The 22,468-nt window shown below is 39.5% G+C and overlaps 1 non-coding gene across 1 annotated transcript; it reads right to left on the minus strand.

Annotated features, from left to right (window-relative positions):
• Positions 1–13,986: 13,986 nt before the first annotated feature.
• Positions 13,987–14,093, minus strand: LOC132528324 (U6 spliceosomal RNA). The gene has a single exon (XR_009543196.1). It is a non-coding gene; the product is annotated as a U6 spliceosomal RNA (small nuclear RNA).
• Positions 14,094–22,468: the final 8,375 nt, after the last annotated feature.

Consider the following 22,468-nt stretch of genomic DNA (forward strand, 5'->3'; position numbering starts at 1 on the left):
CTTGGTCACATGCAGGGGAAAACTGAATTTCTTTTGCCCAATTATCAAACCAAAGTCCCATCTTCCTTTCGATTGTATCATCTTAGGTCACAAGCTTGCCTTTGAACCAAACTTAGAAGCCAAGGAATGTAATTGTTGATTTTCTTAGGCCTGGGTTCCATTCTGTTTTCCCATCATGGGACACATCCCTAAGACGCAGGGATGAGATGACATTGATTCACTCAGATCCAGGATGGCCCGGAACTAAGGAACACTACTCAACCCCATGGTTGTGAGATTCTGGGTTCTTTTGGGAAGAAGACATAATAGAGTGAATGCTTTAGAAGCAATTAAAAAACCACACTAAATGTTAGCATTTAATTTTTAAAACACATGTATTTTCTGGGGTAAAAAGGTGTTCTCGTTGCTTGTTTTTCCATACGTCTGTGGGCCATTTGTTTTTGAGAACTTTTTTGGAAAAAAAATAGGGTTTTTGTCTTTTCCTTCAACTTTTAAGAACATTTTATTTTATTTATTTATTTATTTGTTTTTGGCAGCACTGCGTGGCATGCGGGAGCTTACTTCCCCGACCAGGGATCGAACCCAGGCCCCCTGCAGTGGAAGCACACAGTCCTAACCACTGGACTGCCAGGGAATTCCCTGATTTTTAAGAACACTTTAAAGAGCTGTTTTGATGGCCTCATTTGATGTAATTCGGATCATCGAGTCCAATCCCTCATTTTGGAGTTGAGAAAGCTGAGGCCTAGAGAGAAATGGCTTCTAATAGGTCACATATCTAGCAAAGGATGCAACTGGGATTCAAATAAACCCTATTTTACATTTGAAAAAAAATTCTGTTAAATTTATATGTAACTTAGACGTAATCAATTGCGCAAATCTAAATGTACATGTGCATATACCCATGTAACCGGTACCCAGATCAAGATGTAGGCTGTTGGCATCTGAAGTGGAGGCAATGCTGTAGGACTGAGCCCTTGACCCGTGGGGTCTGTGCTGACTCTGGGTAGTTAGTGTCAGAATTGAATTGAGTTGTTGGACACGTAGCTGGTGTTGGAAAAGACACCACTCTTTTGGTATCAGAGAAAAGCAGACGGAGACAAATTACCTCACAAGGGTCATTGATTTAAAGTATACAGTATGTCCTGGAGGACGATGCCTCAATCTTGCAAGGTCTCACCTCTGAGAGAGCACTCTGTATTTTGAACAGAACAGTCCATCCTTCTATTGGCCATCAGCTTTTGTGTAGTGAGGCATGTGTTACAACCAATGGATTCCATGATCATGTGCCCAGTCTTATGCCCCTTTATCGTAAAGAGGATATTTCGGCCTATTGCAATATTATGTGGAAGCCTGTGCTAGTGGATCAAACGCTGATCCTTGTGAACAGAAAGGGAAAACTCATACCCAGAATGTATACTCATACATATCAAAATCTCTGCTCCTTCCCGGGTAGAAGGAGTCCAATGTGGTCAACTTGCTGCCAAGGGGCTGGTTGGTCTCATAGAAAGATAGGGAAGTATCATGGAACAAGCGTTGATCTCTGCTGCTGGCAGGTTAGACATCCAATGAGCCTCGGGAAGAGCTGTAGGGTTTGTGCATAGCCTCCATCCCTGCCACCTTGGCCACTCTGTTCCTGTATCCATTGTGCCTGCCCTGGGTGGCTGATGACAGAAGCTAGCTGATATCTACTGGTCAAGCCACTTTGTCTACCTGATGTGGTGATACATTTTGTGGTGGTTACATTCTGACGGGCATTAACGTATGCTACAGATGTCTTCACACTTGGTGCCCACTGCCCTGTAGCGATCCTTCTGCCTCTTTCTCCTAAGACTTCTGGGTCCTTGATCTTCCAACATTTCTCCTTCCAGGAGTCTGAGCAGATGGCCAGATAACTTGCTGCCACCCATCTGTATTGATTCTAACCTCCGACCACTTCTTTTCCAACATGACGGTGGATGAACTGGTATTTTGCCTAAATTGTATCCAAAGGGAGGATTTCCTATCACCACTGTCTTTCAAGGCCACCTTTGAATGGGGCTGTACCACAGTCACCATTCATTTTTGGCTCGTATCCCACATAATAGACTGATTATTACCAGCTACTTTATCATGGCCTGAACCAGAATTCCTTTAAATCAATTATATGGATATTTTTGGTGAAAACTCCTTTACACTAAAAATATTAATGTATCTCCTTATTTTTAAAACTCATCAAACAAACATGTCTTGAGGCTTGTTTTGTAGCAATGAGTGTACTTATGTTGGATTTCCAGCAAACTTTTACCAAAAATGCAGGATATTTCTCTTTGTCTGTTTTTTTTTTTTTTTTTTTTTTTGCGGTACGCGGGCCTCTCACTGTTGTGGCCTCTCCCATTGCGGAGCACAGGCTCAGGACGCGCAGGCTCAGCGGCCATGGCTCACGGGCCTAGCCGCTCCGTGGCATGTGGGATCTTCCCGGACCGGGGCACGAACCCCTGTCCCCTGCATCGGCAGGCGGACTCTCTTTGTCTGTTTTTATGGTACATATTCATACAGAAAAATCTACCAGAGTAAATAAATATCTTCTTCACACTAATTTTTTGCCTTAACCAAAAGACGAAGAAATGATCGGTTTTAATGATCAGATTTTGAAATACAGAAGCAAAAAAAATTATGGGTTCATCAAAGTCAGCTTCCCAGATTGGCATCCTTATCCCTCAATTTCTGGGTAAATTGTATAAAATTAATTATAATATCGCAAAGTTTAGCCTAGAACATAATCGTGTTAATGACAATGCTCAGAAGCAGTGTAACTGAACTAAAACCAACATAGAGTCAAAATTACAATGCAAATATGTCTTTTAAGAGAGCCATAAGCTTGAAGTGTGAATCTTCACTGCCTTAGACTTCTTTCTCCTTTCTTCATACATATATAGGTTTGTTTTCTGCAAATGTAGTTCTTGAGCACAGAAATTTTATGCTCATTGATATAAGCATTTGCAACCACTGCCTCAGCGTACATGGGTGAGTTTTTTTAAAAGAACATGGTCAAGGAGGAACCAGAAGTGTTTGGCAAGGCTGTGTACAGCCCCCTGTTCTGGATGGAGAAGGGACGTGAAAATGGGGACATATCTGTTCCTAGCGTGTGGTTTTTTCAGCGGATCATAGTGCTTTACAATGGCTTGCCTTTCTCTTTCTCTTGGAAACTTTCTGGGCCTGAAAACATCATTCCAGATGTTTTCTCTGAATCTGAATATTGATCTTTCCTTACCCGGCAATATTCCTATATAACCACAGGTCTATGTCCTTGCTGTGAGAGGCAACTCCAGAAATTTGGAGACTAGAAGGGAGAAATAGAAGAAACAGCAGAATGACCACTTGATGGAGTATAGGAGTGTCCACTAAGGAAAGCACGAAGTCTATCTATACTTATATCAGGCTCTGCCAAAGAGACAAGTAACAATAAATTAGCCAAAAAAACACACTGAAGAGTCAAACACAATCAGGGTTTCTGTCAGATTCTGGCAGTGATTCTGAGGGGATCTTGTGCAAATAAAGAAACCTTTCTGTACTGTTCTGTTTTAAATCACATAAACAGTGAAAATAAAGACATAAAGATTGATATGCACGTGTATACGTATAACTGTGGTTGCGATACCTCTTTCTGTTTACAAAGCAAAGCAATTCGGCTAATTATATCCACCAAAACACAGTGAAACAACCCAAACATTTTATGAAAATAATTTATTTTGGCTTATCTATTCTGTTTCTATTTATATTACACTGCATAACAGTACTTGGCCCTTCTTTGTATATGGAAAAAAGTCATTTTCAACTTGTACCGAGAATCCCTGTCAATATAGGCTATCACAATTAAAGCAGTTTTCTTTTAATTTAAAAGGACAACTCAAGAGATGAATTTCTGATATAAAAGTTATTTAACTTAAGTAACTAACTGCATAGTTGGTTATTTTTCTAATCCTAGGATGACGTTTATAAAATATTTTCCCTCACAGCTTTAAAAACAGATTTTTTTTCTAATTGTATTTTTCTTCCAATTTCCATTTACCTTTTCTTTTTCTTGCACACTTATGGGTGTGAAACTGTCATTGTTTTTTTCTTAGGAAAAGAGGACCAACAAGCAATTTTACATGAAAAAAGCAAACAAACATTTTCTCAGGATGTCTTGTACTTTATAAGAAATATCATAGTACTATGTATCAAAATAAATTAGCTTAGGTCCAAATATTGTATACATATATGCCCATTAAATATTTACCTTTTCTTGAAAATATATTTCTTAGTGAATATATATATATATATATTTTTTTTCTTTTCCTCCTGTTCATGTTGAGATGTCATCATCTCAGTCATATTGATAAGTTTAGGAAGAATAAAATATTTATGACTGGTAAATAGTGCAGGTTTGGAGATTTTTTTAAATGTCAGAAAACCGAAATCTACCTCCATTTTCCTGGAACCATCCTGGACACTTCTATCACAAAACTCTCTAAATGCCAAAATGCATTGGTTAAGGATTTCCAGAATTCTTCTCAGATCATTCAGATCCACAGACAAGATGGGTTAAAGAGATGAATTGCTCTATTTTATTTCTTATTGGTGTAAGGCAGAGAAAAACTTTTCTGAAAAGTGTTTGGTATGTATCATGTCCGTCAGTATCCTGATTTCTCTGCCACTCTTTTATTAATATTAATTAGGCTATACTTGTGTTATTTTATATCTTAGCTCAGCAAAACATTGTTAAACTATTATAATCAGGAGGAAGAGGCTAGAATATGAAGATTTCAGAAGAAATAAAATTTTAATCAACTCTAAATAGCAGGTAAAAAGTAGGAAAAAAAGAGTGCTCTTTCCTCACTTGGAAATCAATGAGCTGCTCAGTATTAGCCAAAACCAAAGGATGGGTCCCACATAAAAAGATTCCATTTGGAGAAGTTGCCTGTGATAGTAAAAAACTCTAAAAAGTTGCAATATATTAAAAAAGAGTAGACAGAACTTTCAAAATTTGATCTATTTTTCTTGGTCAAGAGGAATCAAAGGGTCTAAACAAGTAGTTTAAGAATATACTGAAAGAGGAGAAACTCTTCAGGAATGGTGGAGTAAGGACCTCTGAAAATTTGTTCTCACATAAAAGCAATGAGAGCATCAGCCCCCAAAATTGTCAAAATCAGTGTTTTCAGAATTCTGGAAATTAATCAAACACTTGCAAAAATTTGAGTCACATTTATTGAAGAAAAACAGGTGACTCTTGATAAGAACAGTGAGCTTTGTGGCATTTTATCTTCCCCAATCTCCATCTTCTTCTCTCTAGTTTCATAGGAGTCTTGAAAACCAATACGCTTGCGATCACACTGGGTGTGAAAAACAGGAGCCTAGCAGCCACTGGAGGGAGTAAAGTGGTTCTGGAGCATCCCCCCAAATGTGCCATTCCCAGAGAACTGTCGTTATTTGACCTGTCCGACAGCTTCCTGAAAATCTCCACTCACAGAGCTTGTCTTTATTTGACCTCATGAAGAACTCAGTGCAGATGGCCTTTTTCCTGGGGCACTTGTCAAAAAACTTTCAGTGGTAGTTGTTTAACATTGTAGCTGCCTGAGGTCATGATACCCAGTGATGAATAAGAAACTTAAAAGATAAAGCCGGGGAATGAGATGTCCATAGGGAGCTTTGAAAAACTCTGCCATATTCTTGAGAATCTAGGAGGCCATGTGCATTTGCAAGACTGCGCACATTCACGGGAAAGACCTGAGAGAAGACCCTAATCTCTCACCTTTGGCTGACCTTGAGGGCCTGTGCAAGCAGGAAGTAAAGGCTAAACAGTTTTAAACTGCCAGAGCATTGAATGTGTATCCCAACATGGACACAAAGCTTCTTGAGAAACGCTGGGAGACATTTGTTCAAGGCATTTGGGAAATTGATGTCCAATTGTTAGATGATAACTAAGCTAACCAGGCAGAGACTTTAGTGGTTAGACCCAACAAAGAATACACACTTTAAAGAATTACTTCATCAAGTTACTAAGCAAAGAAGCAACAACAACAATAATAAACAGCTATAAGCACCAAGGAGAGGGGGAATTTGAATTCCAGAGTTGCCACATTATAATATTTTAAGAGTCCAGTTTTAACAAATTTCTTACAAAAAATAAGAGTCATACAAAGAAACAGAAAAGCCCATGCGCAGGGCAGTCAAAAGAAACTCTCCCTGAGAAAGCCCACAAGTTGGACTTACTAGACAAAGACTTCAAATCAGGAATTATAAATACTTTCAAAGAACTAAAAGAAGCCATATCTAAATAAATAATGAAGGAAAGTATGAGAATGATGCCCGACCAAATAGAGATTACCAATAAAAAGATAGAAATTATACAAAAAAGCATCAATTAGAAATTCTGGAGTTGAAAAGTACAACTGAATGAAAAATTTGCTAAGGGGCTCAACAGCAGATCTGAGCTGGCAGAAGAAAGGATAACCCTGAACTTGGGGATAGAATTGAGATTATCCAGCTTGGGAAACTGAGCAGGAATAGTGAAAGAAGAAAAATGAACAGAGACTCAGAGACCTATGGACAACACAAGTGTACAAATATATTTATAATGGGAGTCAAAGAAGGAAGAGAGAAAGAAAAAAATAGGAAGATATTTCAAGAAATTATGGCTGAAGTTTCCCAAATTTGATGAAAAACATTAGTCTACACATCACGGCAGTTCAATAAACTCCAAGTAGGAAAACTCAATTAGGCATACACCTATAAACATTTCATGTCAAACTGTCAAAAGCCGAATGAATACATAACAAATACAATACAAAATCATTTGTGTTTCTATACACTTGCAATGAACAATCCAAAAATAAAATTAAAAAACAATTCCATTTATAACAGTATCAAGATAAAATACTTATGAGTAAATTTAACAAAACAAAAGCCAGAGTTGAACATTGAAAACTGCAAAGCATCACTGAAGGAAATTAAAGGAGACCTACACAAATGGGAAGACATCCTATGTTCATGAATTGGAAGACTTAACATTAAGATGGCAACCTTCCAAACTGATCTAAAGATTCAGTGCAATCTCTTTCAAAATTGCAGCTGCTTTTTTTTTCTTTAATTCTGATCCTAAAATTCAGCTGATCCTAAAATTCATATGGAATTACAAAAGCTGATCCTAAAATTCATATGATCCTAAAATTCATATGGAATTACAAAAGACCCAGAATAGCCAAAACAATCTTGAAAAAGAAAATAAAGTAGGAGGGCTCATACTTCCTCATTTCAAAAATTATGACAAAGCTGTAGTAATCAAGACAGTGAGGTACTGGCATAAAGCTACACATATAGATCAGCAGAATAAAAAAATTCAGCGTCCAGAAGTAAGCCCACACATTTATAGTCAACTGATTTTTGACAAGTGTGCCAAGAAAATTAAATGGGAAAGAATGATCTTTTCAACAAATGTGCTGAGACAGTTGAATATCCACATACAAACAAAGTTGGATTTTTATCCTACACCATATGCGAAGATTAACTCAAAATGGATCAGTCTTAAGTACAGAGGTAAAAATATGAAACCCTTAGAAGAAAATGTAAATCTTTATTAACCTTGTATTAGTCTGCAGTAGATCAATCTCGGTCCACAAACTGTGGCGTGCAAGAAGTGTAACTTTAAGTATAGCATAGATGTTAAGGTCTCAGATGGTGCTGCCAGACTGCCTGGGTTCAAGTCCTAGCTCTGTGTCTTGCTGAGATTAAAACATTTGTTAATAATTCTTAAATATTACCCTGCTAAAAGGAAAATCCAAAATAGAAATGCCAAGAATATTTTGATCGTTGGTAGCATTATTGGGATAAGTGAATAGCTTATTAGGTGATTACACTGATTATTTGTTATCATATATAACTTCTAGTATGTTTGTAAAAATAGTCTCTTTACTTTCTGGTCATATTTTTCTATAGAATCACAGATTTTAGAGATAGAATGGATCTTACAAATCTTTGTATAAAGGTGAGACATCTAACACTGTCATCCCTTGACTCTCCCAAGGTCACATAAGTAGTTAGTGACAACAGTTAATTGAAAAAGACAACTAGAGGTCCGCTATGTGGGTAATCTGGGTCGCGTTCTCATCCTCTAAAGACCTTCTTCAACAATAGACTACACTTGACCTCAAGCTCTAGCTCTCCACTTAATATGATTTCCCCAACATATTTTTCAGTTTTGGGTTTTGGGACTTTCCATTTTCCTTTTTGCCCAATACTACAAAGCCTAATGCTTAAAGCTGATTTACTGTATCTCTGCTCTATTGAATTGTGATTGGTATACTTAGGTTGTTTCAGCTGAGTGTTTTTGTTTTTGACAATACGCTTTTCCTAAAAGTATTTATAATGATGACATAAAAGCCTTCAGGTGATAGTCCAGGGTATCTTCAGTTAGCTCAAAACACCATTAAATTTTCAAATTAACTTTCATTAAAAAATAGACCATGGGCTTCCCTGGTGGCGCAGTGGTTGAGAGTCCGCCTGCCGATGCAGGGGACACGGGTTCGTGCCCCGGTCCGGGAAGATCTCGCATGCCGCGGAGCGGCTGGGCCCGTGAGCCATGGCCGCTGAGCCTGCGCATCCGGAGCCTGTGCTCCGCAACGCGAGAGGCCACAACCGTGAGAGGCCCACGTACCGCAAAAAAAAAAAAAAAATAGACCATATGTAATGTTTCTGTGATGACGATGTCAGGCATTGTTCTAGCTTAGGTTTGCCACATTTAGTAAATAAAAATATAGCATATCCAGGTAAATTTGAATTTCAGATAAACAACAAGTAAGCCAACTGTTGCCCAGGACATACCTATATTAAAACAAATTATTCACTCTTTGTCTGAAATTAAAATAGTACTAGATAGCTTTTATTTTACCTGGTAATACTAACTTAGGTGCGTAAGGTACATCATGAATAGAAGATTCATGCTGTCATAGAACTTATATTTTTAGAGGGGAGAGATGGACAATACAATGAACATAATTAATAAGTAAACTATATAGTATGTTAGAAGATAAATGCTTTAGAATAAAAGAAGAGAGCAGGATCCCTTAACCTAGATGTGAGGGCAGGTTCTCATTTTCAATAGGGTTGTTGGTGAGATAAGCCTCATTGAGAGGCAAGATTTGAACAAGGACTTGGAGCATTTTTCCAGATGCTCTTTAGGGCAAGAGTATTCCAGGCTGAGGGACAGTGTTTAAAATACTGAGGAACAGCAAGGAACCAGTTGGCTAGAGTAAAGTGAGTGGTAGGAGAGAAAATGGGGGCCCAGACCACAGGGTCTGGGAAGCCATTGTAACGACTTTGGAGCCATTGCAGGATTTTGTGCAGAGGTGTGATATGACCTGACTTATCTTTTTAAAGATCACTCTAGATGATAGAGTGATAAGGCTAAAAGCAGGGAGACTATTAAGAGGTGATCATAATCATCAAGGTGAGAGGTGAAGGGGCGCAGACTATGGCGGTGGCAGTAGAAGTGGGGGGAAATGGTGAGATTCCAGAGATAGACTGAAGGTTGAACCAACGGAATTTCCTAAAGATTGAATATGAGATGTGACAGAAAGAAGAACTTACGGGTGATAGCAAAGATTTTACCCTAAGCACATGCCATGAAAAGCCCTAACCTTCAGACTGGAGATATTTTTAAGGAGCTATGCATTGAAAGCTCTAAGGACTAATTGTGATTACCTCGAAGTGTCATTTAAATAATATATTCACATACATCTATGGACACAAATTAGGGCATGACCTACTGCTTCTTTGGGGAATCTGAAGGCAACTGGACTGTCGTATACTATAAATAGATTTTTGTGGAGATATTTTATTTTATTCCACCTGTCAGAATAAACAGCAGGGCAGACAGCTTTCCAGCTTACCAAATGTTACCAAGCCCTGACTGCTTCAGCCTCAACGTAATTATATCCTTTTTATTTATTGATAAACACCATATGCCTGTCATGTCAGAGATCAGAGAATGTCAAGGAGTCATTCATTAGACTTTGCTACAAAGCCTCCCTCATTATTCTCCACTTCGTTCATTCTTGCTAAGCCTTCACGTCTGAGGACCTCTGTCCCTAGGGGATTCACAACAGGTTATTCAACTCAAAGCATGTTTTGACAGTTGAGCCATTGGTTTTATCACTAATCTGCAACTCCCTTCTTTCAATTATTTGCCCTGATGTAGAGGAGCCATGATTCCGATGATTCAAAGAAAGAGAGAGAGAAGATAATAAAAATTATTTATAATTAGTTTAGAAAAATATAAATTGCCCTTGAAACACTTCACTCTTCCTAATTCTGGTTGACACAGACTAAATTTAAAGTTGATTTGCATCCTCTGAGCCTATGTGAGCTAGAGAGGAGGGAGTTTTGTTTAGTATGACAGATGGCAGGGTGATACTGTTTTGGGATTAAAAAGAAAATATATTGTAGCATTTCCATTTAAAAAGGGCTCTGCTTTTGTTATAAACAGATGGGAATACATGAGATGATAATGGTGGTGATGATCATCAGAAAAATAGCAAGAACAATAATAGCTAATAACGTATTTAACTTTTAACATGTGCCACATACTGCTCTAGGCACTCCACTTATGTTGATCCTGTTAATCCTCGTATGAGGTCTGTATTATTATTCCTCATATTTTACAAATGAGGGAACTGATGTTCAAAGAACATAGGTAACTTGCTCAAGGTCACATAGTCAACATGTGGCAGAGCTGGGATTCGAATCCAGATGGTCTGATTTCACACTTTTAACTTCCATATGATGTCAAATCATATGAAAATATCAACAATAAAATGTAATACGTTATTTCGCTTGATAGAAAGGGAAATGCCTAGGTGTCATAACAGAGAAGAAACTCACAGTTGGAGTCATGACAAGAAATGAAGCAGTAAAGCCCCAGGGACTACCAGACCCAAATACAGACACTAAGAACTAGGTAGGATTTTACTGTCCGCATGGGGAACAGGACACATCAACTTGAACCTATGCAGGGAGGGGAGCTTGGAATGAAGCTCTTTATTACATCTGGGAATATTTGAGTCTTGCCTTGTATGTTGGACAGAAGAACTTTGCCCAACAACCCAGAAAGCTAAAAAGAATTTTGTTGTCTTCTTAGAGCAATGATGGGCAAAGGTATTTGTAAATTTGTGAGCAAACCTAAATAAGGGAAAAAACAAAATTCCAAACCTGTGTTCCATGTGGGTATGAAGTCCACATTTTTTATTACCCACAGTGTAAAGAAACATGAAGCTTAGAAATAGACATAAAAATTAGTCCACAGTCAGTAGTATGTCCGGGGCTTTGACACAAGGAAATGCAAAAGGATCTGTAGGGACAGTTCCACCTCTCAGGATTAAGTGGTGCCCTTGGGGGTGGGAGGGAAACAATGTGAATTACCAGTAAAAAAATTATGGACGACACAAAGAAATGAGCTCCTGTGAGGATGAGTCGATAGAAAAAACAGGTACTATGCCAGGTATCAGATATAAGAGATAACTGGGAAAATGCTATAAGTATATTTTAAATTGTTAAAGAGACGAAAGAACAAAGAATGCATTGCAAGATAGGATACTGTGAGTTAAAAGGAACCAAAGAGAACTTCAGGAAATGAAAAAATCAAAATAAAAACTCAATCAATAAGTAAACAAGAGATTTGATACAGATGAATGGCGAAGTAATGTGCCTGTGGTAGAGCTGAGGAATTCATCCAAAGAGAAGAAGATATGGGAGGAGGGGGGAATTATTATAAAGAGATAGAAAATGAGAGATTAAGAAACATAGAAGACTGAATCAGAAGGCGTAACATATGCCTAATAGGAGATCCACACTGAAGAAACAGTATTTGAAGAGAGGCAATATTTAAAGAGATAATAGATGGCTGTTTCTCAAATCAAAGAAAAACATGCAGATGAAAACCAAATTATGAACAGAATAAATAAAAATAAGTCCACACCTAAATACACTGGAGTAAAACTACAGCACACCAAAGAAAAACAGAAAAATTTGAAAAGAGACGAATAGAAAATATATGTAATAGAGTGCTATATTGGGGGCTTCCCTGGTGGCGCAGTGGTTGAGAGTCCGCCTGCTGATGCAGGGGACACGGGTTTGTGCCCCGGTCCGGGAAGATCCCACATGCCGCGGAGCGGCTGGGCCCGTGAGCCATGGCCGCTGAGCCTGCGCGTCCGGAGCCTGTGCTCCGCAACAGGAGAGGCCACAACAGTGAGAGGGCCGCGTACCGCAAAAAAAAAAAAAATAATAATAGAATACTATATTGGGACTCTTTCTGTCTCAATTTCTGCAGAGGCCACTTAAGATCAACAACAAAATAATAAGGAGCAAATACTCCCTGATTACAAAGAGAGGTACTAAACTCCCTATGCAGGATGTGGAAAGGGAGTAATGAGTAAAAACTAAGTGACTTTCCCCCTTCATCTTGATGTAGACCATTTAGAAACACTTCCTTTGTAGCCTGGAAGGTTGATTTTGTTTTTTTGCAAATCTCAATGCGTGTTTGCAATGAATATGTATCGTCTTTTACATTAATTTTTATTGGAGTATAGTTGCTTTACAATGTTGTGTTAGTTCCTACTGTACAGAAAAGTAAATCAGCTATACATATACATATATCCCCTCTTTTTTGGATTTCCTTCCTATTTATTTATTCATTTAACATCTTTATTGGAGTATAATTGCTTTACAATGTTGTTGGTTTCTGCTGTATGAAAAAGTGAATCAGCTGTATGTATACATATATCCCCATATCCCCTCCCTCTTGCGTCTCCCTCCACCTTCCCTATCCAACCCTCTAGGTGGTCACAAAGCACAGAGCTCATCTCCCTGTGCTATGCAGCTGCTTCCCACTAGCTAGCTATTTTACATTTGGTAATGTATATATATCAGTGCTACTTTCTCACTTCATCCCAGCTTACCCTTCCCCCTCCCCGTGTCCTCAAGTCCATTCTCTACGTCTGCGTCTTTATTCCAGTCCTGCCTCTAGGTTTATCAGAACCATTCTTTTTTAGATTCCATATATATGTGTTAGCATACGGTATTTGTTTTTCTCTTTCTGACTTACTTCACTCTGTATGACAGACTCTGGGTCCATCCACCTCACTACAAATAACTCAATTTCATTCCTTTCTATGGCTAAGTAATATTCCATTGTATATATGTGCCACATCTTTATCCATTCATCTGTTGATGGACACCTAGGTTGCTTCCATGTCCTGGCTATTGTAAATAGTGCTGCAGTGAATATTGTAGTACATGTCTCTTTTTGAATTATGGTTTTCTCAGGGTATATGCCCAGTAGTGGGATTGCTGGATCACATGGTAGCTCTAGTTTTAGTTTTTCAAGGAACCTCCATATTGTTCTCCATAGTGGCTGTATCAATTTACATTCCCACCAACAGTGCAAGAGGCTTCCCCTTTCTCCACACCCTCTCCAGCATTTATTGTTTGTAGGTTTTTTGATGATGGCCATTCTGACTGGTGTGAGGTGATACCTCATTGCGGTTTTGATTTGCATGTCTCTAATGATTAGTGATGTTGAGCATCCTTTCATGTGTTTGTTGGCAATCTGTATATCTTCTTTGGAGAAATGTCTGTTTAGGTCTTCTGCCCATTTTTGGATTGGGTTGTTTGTTTTTTTGATATTGAGCTGCATGAGCTGCTTGTAAATGTTGGAGATTAATCCTTTGTCAGTTGCTTCGTTTGCAAATATTTTCTCCTATTCTGAGGGTTGTCTTTTCATCTTGTTTATGGTTTCCTTTGCTGTGCAAAAGCTTTTAAGTTTCATTAGGTCCCATTTGTTTATTTTTGTTTTTATTTCCATTTCTCTAGGAGGTGGGTCATAAAGGATCTTGCTGTGATCTATGTCATAGAGTGTTTCTTCTGAGTTGTATAGTGTCTGGCTTTACATTTAGGTCTTTAATCCACTTTGAGTTTAAAAATATGGAACATTTCATGATTTTGTGTGTCATCCTTGCGCAGGGGCCATGCTAATCTTCTCTGTATCATTCCAATTTTAGTATATGTGCTGCCCAAGTGAGCACTTCCTTCCCATTTACGTCACCACAGAGCACTGAGCAGAGTTCCCTGAGCTATACAGTAGGTTCTCATTAGTTATCTATTTTACACATAGTATCAATAGTGTATATATGTCAACTCCAATCTCCCAACTCACCCCCCCTTCCCTCCCTTGCTGTCCATAGTCCATATGTTTGTTCTCTATGTCTGTGTCTCTATTTCTGCTTTGCCAATAAGATCATCTCTACCATTTTTCTAGATTCCACATATATGCGTTAATATATGATATTTGTTTTTCCTTTCTGACTTACTTCACTCTGTATGACAGTCTCTAGGTCCATCCATGTCTCTACAAATAACCCAATGGAGTAATATTCCATTTTTTATGGTGGAGTAATATTCCATTTTATATACATGTACCACATCTTCTTTATCCATTCCTCTGTTGATAGACATTTAGATGGCTTCCGTGTCCTGGCTATTGTAAACAGTGCTGCAGTGAAAAGCAGTGCGTGTTACACCAGCCCATGATGTGCCCTGAGCAATGACTACACATTCCTTCCGAGAGTCTATGCTTGGCTGCCCCAAGCAGAAACTTCCTTTGAGATTTGGGTTCTCCCTCTTTTCTAGAAAATAAATACATGCTTGTTTCTTATAATAAAAAATTGTTTTAACTTATCTTAAAGTAATATTTAAGATTTCAAAGAAGTAGCCTAGTTATGCTACAGCTTCGGGTATTTCCTGGCAGTTGTATCCCCAAGATTTGGTCATTCTGTTTAAGAATCTGAGGTTATAGTGTTGGCTTGGGGGTCAGAAGGACTAGATTTTACTCTTGTCTTTGCTCCCCGTTCATGCTAGTGTCGTAGAAGTTATTTGAACTGCCTAGACCTCCGTTTTCATGCCTGTAGGGGATTGGACTAGACCATCTCTACAATTCTTTCTGGTTCTGAGCCTCGAGGGATCTCTTCCAGGTCCTTAGCTTACTAGGTTCAACTTTGGCATTTGCCTATGAGCAGACATTCTCTTGAGCTCCTCTACCATCACTCAGGCATGTCGAGGGCTCCTTTTCCTGATCCATCCTAGAGGAGGAGAGCCAATTTTCCTTTACAAGCTGATCACACAGATTGGTAGAGTCCAATTTATATACAGCCAGGCATGGTTTCTCCTTGTAAGACAGCACTGATGCAGCAAACAAAGACAGGATAGGAAGGTATGTGCCCTAAACAATCAAACTAAAGACAATGCCAATAGAATTTTACTCTTTAGTATTCCAAAGTAACATACTTTTCATGGGGAGATTGATGGACTTTGGCCTACTAACAGATGCAGGGGTTTGGTTTGGGTTTTTGTTTTTCTTCCGACTCCATCAGCTTTGAAACTGAGAATGGAAATGAGACACCTGCATTAATAAAACAACAAGGTGGCGTTTGGACACTTAAACTAAACAAAAGAAATTGAACCTGGGAGTGAATTACTTATTTATGACCTCTCCTGTCAAGTTAACTATCCTCTTGTGAGGCCTGGGATACTCTCTTTATTGGTCCTTAAGGCAAGTGGGAAGGGTTCTGTGATGGTCTGTGGTTTAGGTCAATAGTGAGCTGGTTATGGGGGGTCATTTGGTCCAAAGCTTCCTTATAAGGAAACGTACACCCTCCCCTCTTTTCTTGAAGACATTCTGAAGGGACTTGTGATAAGCAGGATATATGGCTCAGGAATTTCACTGTATATCCAGGAGGCAATGACAAGATTAAACCAGAGTGGAACAAGGCCAGAGGTCTTAATCAACTCTGCAAAGGAGAAACGCCTGAGGAGCTGGTGACAGCCTGATTTCTTGCGTCTGTTATAACCGACCTGGGAGAAGCATAAATGAACACAGGGCATTGGGCAAAGTTTCTCTGCCAAGGATCTTGAGGTGCTGAATCACCTAAATGGTCTCATCTACCTCTGGTTTCTACTATTGTCCCCTAAAAAGACTACAGCAGTTCTCATGTAACCTTGTTTAATGTCACTGAAATAAAGATCACCTTGACTCAGATGTCATCTCATAGAACAGACATATTTCACAATCTCTAATGAATCCTTAATAGGATTTTTACATACATGCGTATATGCATATGAAACGCAAGTCTTGTTATTGTCCCAAGTTTACTTAAACATAGCTCATTGCGGTTGCACATGGGTACATCCCATGTGGAAAGCGTTTATATATACATACATGCATTTTGTCTTGGTATAAAATCAATTCTGCCATAGAGCATTTTCTCCTTGTCTTGTCAGTAGGAAGAAAAGGTCAGGTTTTCAGAGGGACAGAAGATAATCCCACAGAGGAAGGACTCATCTTCCCAGCCGCACTTTACCAAGAAGTCATGCATTCCCACTCTGATCTACAAAGGTATGATAGGTCACCTTTTCACGGTGCTGACAACAGGGACTATTGGAACCCAAGATGAAGGAGAGATCGAAGGATTTGAGAATTAGAGGGTATCAGGTCAGACACAAGACCTGACAGGTAAGGTGGCTACTGGCTTCTTAGGCAGGAGGGCCAGCAAGACCAGAAATATTTGAACCCTAAGATCATTGCTTATTGATAAGGCCCAAGATAAAATTACTGACAGGAGAAGACATGGGGCCCTTCACCTCACTTCAGCAGCCCCCTGATACGGCTGCTACACCAAAGCTTTTCACTTCCATGAACCTCTTCTTATCCTGGTTCCTTCTAGTTATACTAGTTGACCAGCCCCATGCCCGGCTGCACCTTCCTCCTTAGCTGTCCTGGCCTTCAAGATCAATTCCTTTAAGCAAGCTCTCATTGAGTAACAAGCACTCTAAAAATGTGCTAGCTTTAAACAACCAACGATTAGTATTTCTTACCTGTCCTTGGTTTGTGTGGACATTTCTGCTGATCTGGACTGGGCTCCATTGAGCTCAGCTGGGCTTGCTCACGTGTCTACACTCAAACTGAAAGTTGGTCAGGGGCTGGATGATCTAGGATGGCCTCAGCTGGGATGATACAGGACCCAGGACCTCTCCATGGGATCTCTCCTCCTCTAGCAGGCAGTTAGCCTGAGCCTGTTCTCATGGCATGGCAGGGCTCCAAGACTAAGCAGGACTAATCCTGCAGGAGAGCAAGCCCCATTGCATAGCACTTTGCAAACCTCTGATTGCATCCCATTGCTCAAAGCCCAAAGTCAGATGGAAGAGGATTGTAAATTCTAGACCAAAGGGCTTGGATACTGGAAGGCCATTAACTGGGGCCATTCATGCAAGCACTCTACCACACCACCCTAGGCCAAGTCATAGTATGTCTTGACTCTATGTCTCCACAGCCACCATTATATACCTGTTACCCTTCTTCTACCCTTGGTCCCTACAATCCATTCCCCATCTATTAGTTAAGATCATCTCTTAGAAACATTCATCGGGTTGTGTCACTCCCCTGCTCAGAAGCCTTCAATGACTCCCCAGTGCATTTAGACTAAAATGCAGATGCCTTACCATGGCTACCAGTCGTAAAGGATCTGCCAGCCCCTGCCTATCTCTGTGCCCTCATGCTTTAACCGCTCTCCCCCTTGCCCACTCTACTTGGCTACTCTGTTCTTCTGTCTGTTCCTCCAGCCTCAAGGGGTCTTGTCTTCCGTGCTCCCTCTGTCAGGGATGCTTTGCCACAGGTGTCTGGATGACGGATGGCTTCTTATCTGTCAGCTCCAGCATCCTATCCTCACAGAGGCCTTTCCTGATCACCTAAGGGAAAATAGCTGAGCCCCTTCCCCATATGCCACAAACTCTATCTTATTATCCTTTTTTTTTTTTTAGCAATGTAGCATCTGAAACTATTCTGCTTTTTTATCTTTTCACTTCCCTTCTCCTTCTGTCTACAATGTGAGTTCCATGGGAATAGGAACCTTGTCTGTCTTGAACACTACTTTCTTCCCTCCAACAGTAATGCTTATAGACACATGCAGACACTCAGTCAAGAGTCACTGAACAAATAAGTAACTGAAAATCCAGGCATATTGGCCTATCATACAAATACATATATTCCACTGTACTAATTTAGGGTACACAATATGGCCTTTTTTTTTTTGGTCTTGTCATTATATTTTATTTTAGCCATTCTAATAGGTAGGTAGTGGTATCTCCATGTGTTTTGTTTTGTTTTTTTTAAACATCTTTATTGGAGTATAATTGCTTTACAATGGTATGTTAGTTTCTGCTTTATAACAAAGTGAATCAGCTATACATATACATACATCCCCATATCCCCTCCCTCTTGTGTCTCCCTCCCTCTCACACTCCTTATTCCACCCCTCTAGGTGATCACAAAGCACCAAGGATCTCCCTGTGCCATGCGGCTGCTTCCCACTAGCTATCTATTTTACGTTTGGTAGTGTATATATGTCCATGCCACTCTCTCGCTTTGTCACAGCTTACCCTTCCCCCTCCCCATATCCTCAAGTCCATTCTCTAGTAGGTCTGTGTCTTTATTCCTGTCCTGCCCCTAGGTTCCTCATGACCTTTTTTTTTTTTTTAGATTCCATATATATGTATTAGCATACGGTATTTTTCTCTTTCTGACTTACTTCACTCTGTATGACAGACTCTGGGTCCATCCACCTCACTACAAATAACTCAATTTCGTTTCTTTTTATGGCTGAGTAATATTCCATTGTATATATGTGCCACATCTTCTTTATCCATTCATCCGATGATGGACACTTAGGTTGCTTCCATGTCCTGGCTACTGTAAATAGAGCTGCAATGAACATTGTAGTACATGACTCTTTTTGAATTATGGTTTTCTCAGGGTATATGCCCAATAGTGGGATTGCTGGGTCATATGGTAGCCATATTTATTTTGATATTCAAAGTCATATGATTCTAGGCCCTTGTTTCCCTCTCTTACTCATTACAAGGCCTTTTCAGCCAGATATCCTGGTTCATTCTTTCCTCTTTTTATGGGTCCATCTCTTATTTCTTGCCACTTTTCCCTGTGTAACTGAGTGATCCACAGCCAGCCTCGTTTCTCTTCTGTTTACTGTCCAGTAGTCCTCAGGAGACAATGCAATGGTCCACCAGACAAGCTGGGATACGCTGGGTGACAGCTGGGAGACCTCAGGGGGTGCAGAACGGCCTGGCTGCTGGAGCGGAATTTCTCTCTGATATCTGTCATTCGCATCTTGACTTCTGAGGACAAGACAGCTTGTTGGTTTAAAATTCCAGTTGGAGTAAGTGTCCTGAAAGAACTGTCAGCAACAGTTTTTGTATATTCCCCCTGTGTCTGAGGCCAGGTAGATTCATCATAAGAGCATTTTAACCCAACGGTCTGTAGTTTAGACCCACAGACTGCCTTAAACAGCGTATTTTTGGAAGATACAACTTCCCTCGTCTCCTCTCTGGGCTCCTGAAATGGTCAGTTCTGCCTCTGGCTGAGGTCCATGTGCTTCTCTTTGGGCCTCTGCAAATAACTAAGGGTACTCATTCAAACTAGTCTTTTATTTATTTTCTATTTAAAACATTTTTTTTAAACATGAACAATTTTTTTTAATCATTCTTTTTTTTAATATTTATTTTTGGCTGCATTGGGTCTTTGTTGCTGCGTGCGGGCTTTCTCTAGTTGCGGTAAGCGGGGGGCTACTCTTCGCTGCGGTGTGCGGGCTTCTCATTGCGGTGGCTTCTCTTGTTGCGGAGCATGGGCTCTAGACACTTGGGCTTCAGTAGTTGTAGCACGTGGGCTTCAGTAGTTGTGGCTCACAGGCTCAGGAGTTGTGGCTTGCGGGCTCTACAGTGCAGGCTCAGAGGTTGTGGCGCACAGGCTTATTTGCTCCGCGGCATGTGGGTTCTTCCCTGACCAGGGCTTGAACCTGTGTCCCCTGCATTGGCAGGCAGATTCTTAACCATTGCACCACCAGGGAAGTACCATAAACAATTTCTTTACTTAAGAATTGAATGAAATAATTCTCTGGAAAACATTGAAATAGTAGATATTATAATTGCTCAATTTTGTCAGAGAGAATCAAATGCAGATTTGTTCTTAGTAATATGAAGAATGGAAGTTTAAAGTTTTCTAAACTGTCTATATATATTTATTTTAACCATTCAAAATTAATTTTTAAAGGTTATACTCCATTTATAATTATAAAATATTGGCTATATTCCCCGTGTTGTACAATATATCCTTGTAGTTTATGTTATACGTAATAGTTTGTACTTCTTACCCCCCTACCCCTGTCTTGCCCCCTCTTCCCTCTCCCTGCTGGTAACCACTAGTTTGTTCTCTATATCTGTGAGTCTGCTTCTTTTTTTGCATATTGACTAGTTTGTTGTATTTTTTAGATTCCGCATATAAGTGATATCATACAGTATTTGTCTTTCTCCATCTGATTTATTTCACTTAGCATAATGCCTTCCAAGTTCATCCATGTTGTTGCAAATGGCAACATTCCATTTTTTACGGCTGAATAGTAGTCCATAGCGTGTGTGTGTGTATATACGTGTATATGTACCACATCTTCTTTATCCCTTCATCTGTTGATGGACACTTAAGTTGCCTCTGTATCTTGGCAATTGTAAGTAACGCTGCTATGAAATTTGGGGTGCATGTATCTTTTCAAATTAGCCAAACTAATCTTTTAAAATGCTTTCATTTAGTCTCTCTCCTGCCCAAAGCCTTTCACTCTTAGCTCTTCCTCTGCCTGCCCTTCAAGGTCCTCCAGAGATGGATTTCATAAGCTTATTGACAAGGACTCAGTTCACATCTGAGGAGTTGTCCCAGGATCCCATCAAGGGCTGCACCTCTTCCGAGACCTTGCTCATGTTCTTTTTCACTTTGCTCTAAAGCAGAAAGAACTGAAAGCATTTCCATGGAGGTAATGAAATTTAGCTTCAGGGCGCCTCACTTGCATGGTCCTAAGGCCTTGGGAGGAACCCCAGCAATGTATTCACATGGTCATTACAAAATTAGCAGAAATAAGATATTCTAATTTCAGCTGACAACTCTCTCTTTCCCCGAGTGTTGGGTGGTGATGGGTGGCCATGGGCATTTTGGGATCCAGCTTAGAGGAAGTTAACTTGGAAAAACATTCAGTTTAGATTTAGTAGAATATATTTATGTGGTAGGCAGTTATTCGCATATATTGTTAGGTTTTTGCTGGTCATTCTGGTTTAGGAATGGCTCCTAGAAATCCTCCTATTGACCGTTCTGTCAACTCCCTGGGCAAGGCTGGCGGATCAATTAGGGCATGTATGTCTCCTTGGGTACCTGGCACCAGGAATACACAGATAGTGGAAGAAAAGCTAGGTTTAAACTGCATGGAACTGGAAGGGGACCTGTGAAAAATTCTTCCGATCACCAAATGTAGAAAAATGTACGCCAAGTATTCCATTCTCATGGGTGCCTAGTCAAAACAGAAGCTCTCCGGAATATACCCTATGATGCTGCATATACAATTATACACGCACTATATTTTTTATCCTATTTTCCTTTTATTTTCTTCCTATTTCATGGCAATCACATGAAATAAAATTGATCAGAATTCCTGTGTTTGTAAGACAGAAGCCTGTAGCAGTAAACAGCAAGGATATCCAATGTGAAGTCACATGTTTTATGCATCCCAACTGTCAGTAACAAAAAGCAAATTTCCATGAACCCTGTTGGAAGAATGACTGAGTTATCTTTGTATTTGCTTTGTAGAATGTGTTACAAAAACAATGTCATATGAAGAGGCAATCAATGAGTATATAGTCAGAAAGTGTAGGAAGAAATATTACAGACATATGTCAGGCAACTAAATAATAAAATATATTATTTGGGGGGGTTTTGTCTGCTTATTTTGCATTTGTAGTTCTTCCTTATACTTGATTTTATATGCATAAGTTTTTATTATGTTTTTAAAACAGGACCTAAAAATTGTATAAGCTCCCCTCCCCCATAAAACCTGGATCTTCTCATGGCAAAAACAAAACACAATTTATTACCTCAATAAATTAGCCCAACACAAAAGTAATAATAACTCTTATTACTTGGGGGCTTGCTATGGGTCTGACATTATTTTAGGCACTTTATATAATTCTGTTATTTAATCCTTAAGACAACCCTGTGGCTGATATGCTTCTCATTTCAGAGGGTTACAGAAAAATGAAGTAATTTACTCAAGGCCATACTAGGGTCAAACCAGTTCTGTCTCATTCTGCAGCCTGTGCTCCAGCCAGCATGCTTTGCTTCTGTTACCCTCTTTGTTACCTGGTATCACACTTAGCTACATTTTTCTTGTGTTGTCTGTCTGCTGCTTTATACTTGTGGTCCTTGATTCAGCTGTAAGTTCCTTGAAGATAAAAAATAGAACCCAAATTTCTTCCATATCACTCTCAACATATGGCAGAGAGTCGAGGGGGAATCTTTTTC

This window comes from Lagenorhynchus albirostris, chromosome 10 (genome assembly GCF_949774975.1).
Source record: "Lagenorhynchus albirostris chromosome 10, mLagAlb1.1, whole genome shotgun sequence".
Taxonomy (NCBI): Eukaryota; Metazoa; Chordata; class Mammalia; order Artiodactyla; family Delphinidae; genus Lagenorhynchus; species Lagenorhynchus albirostris.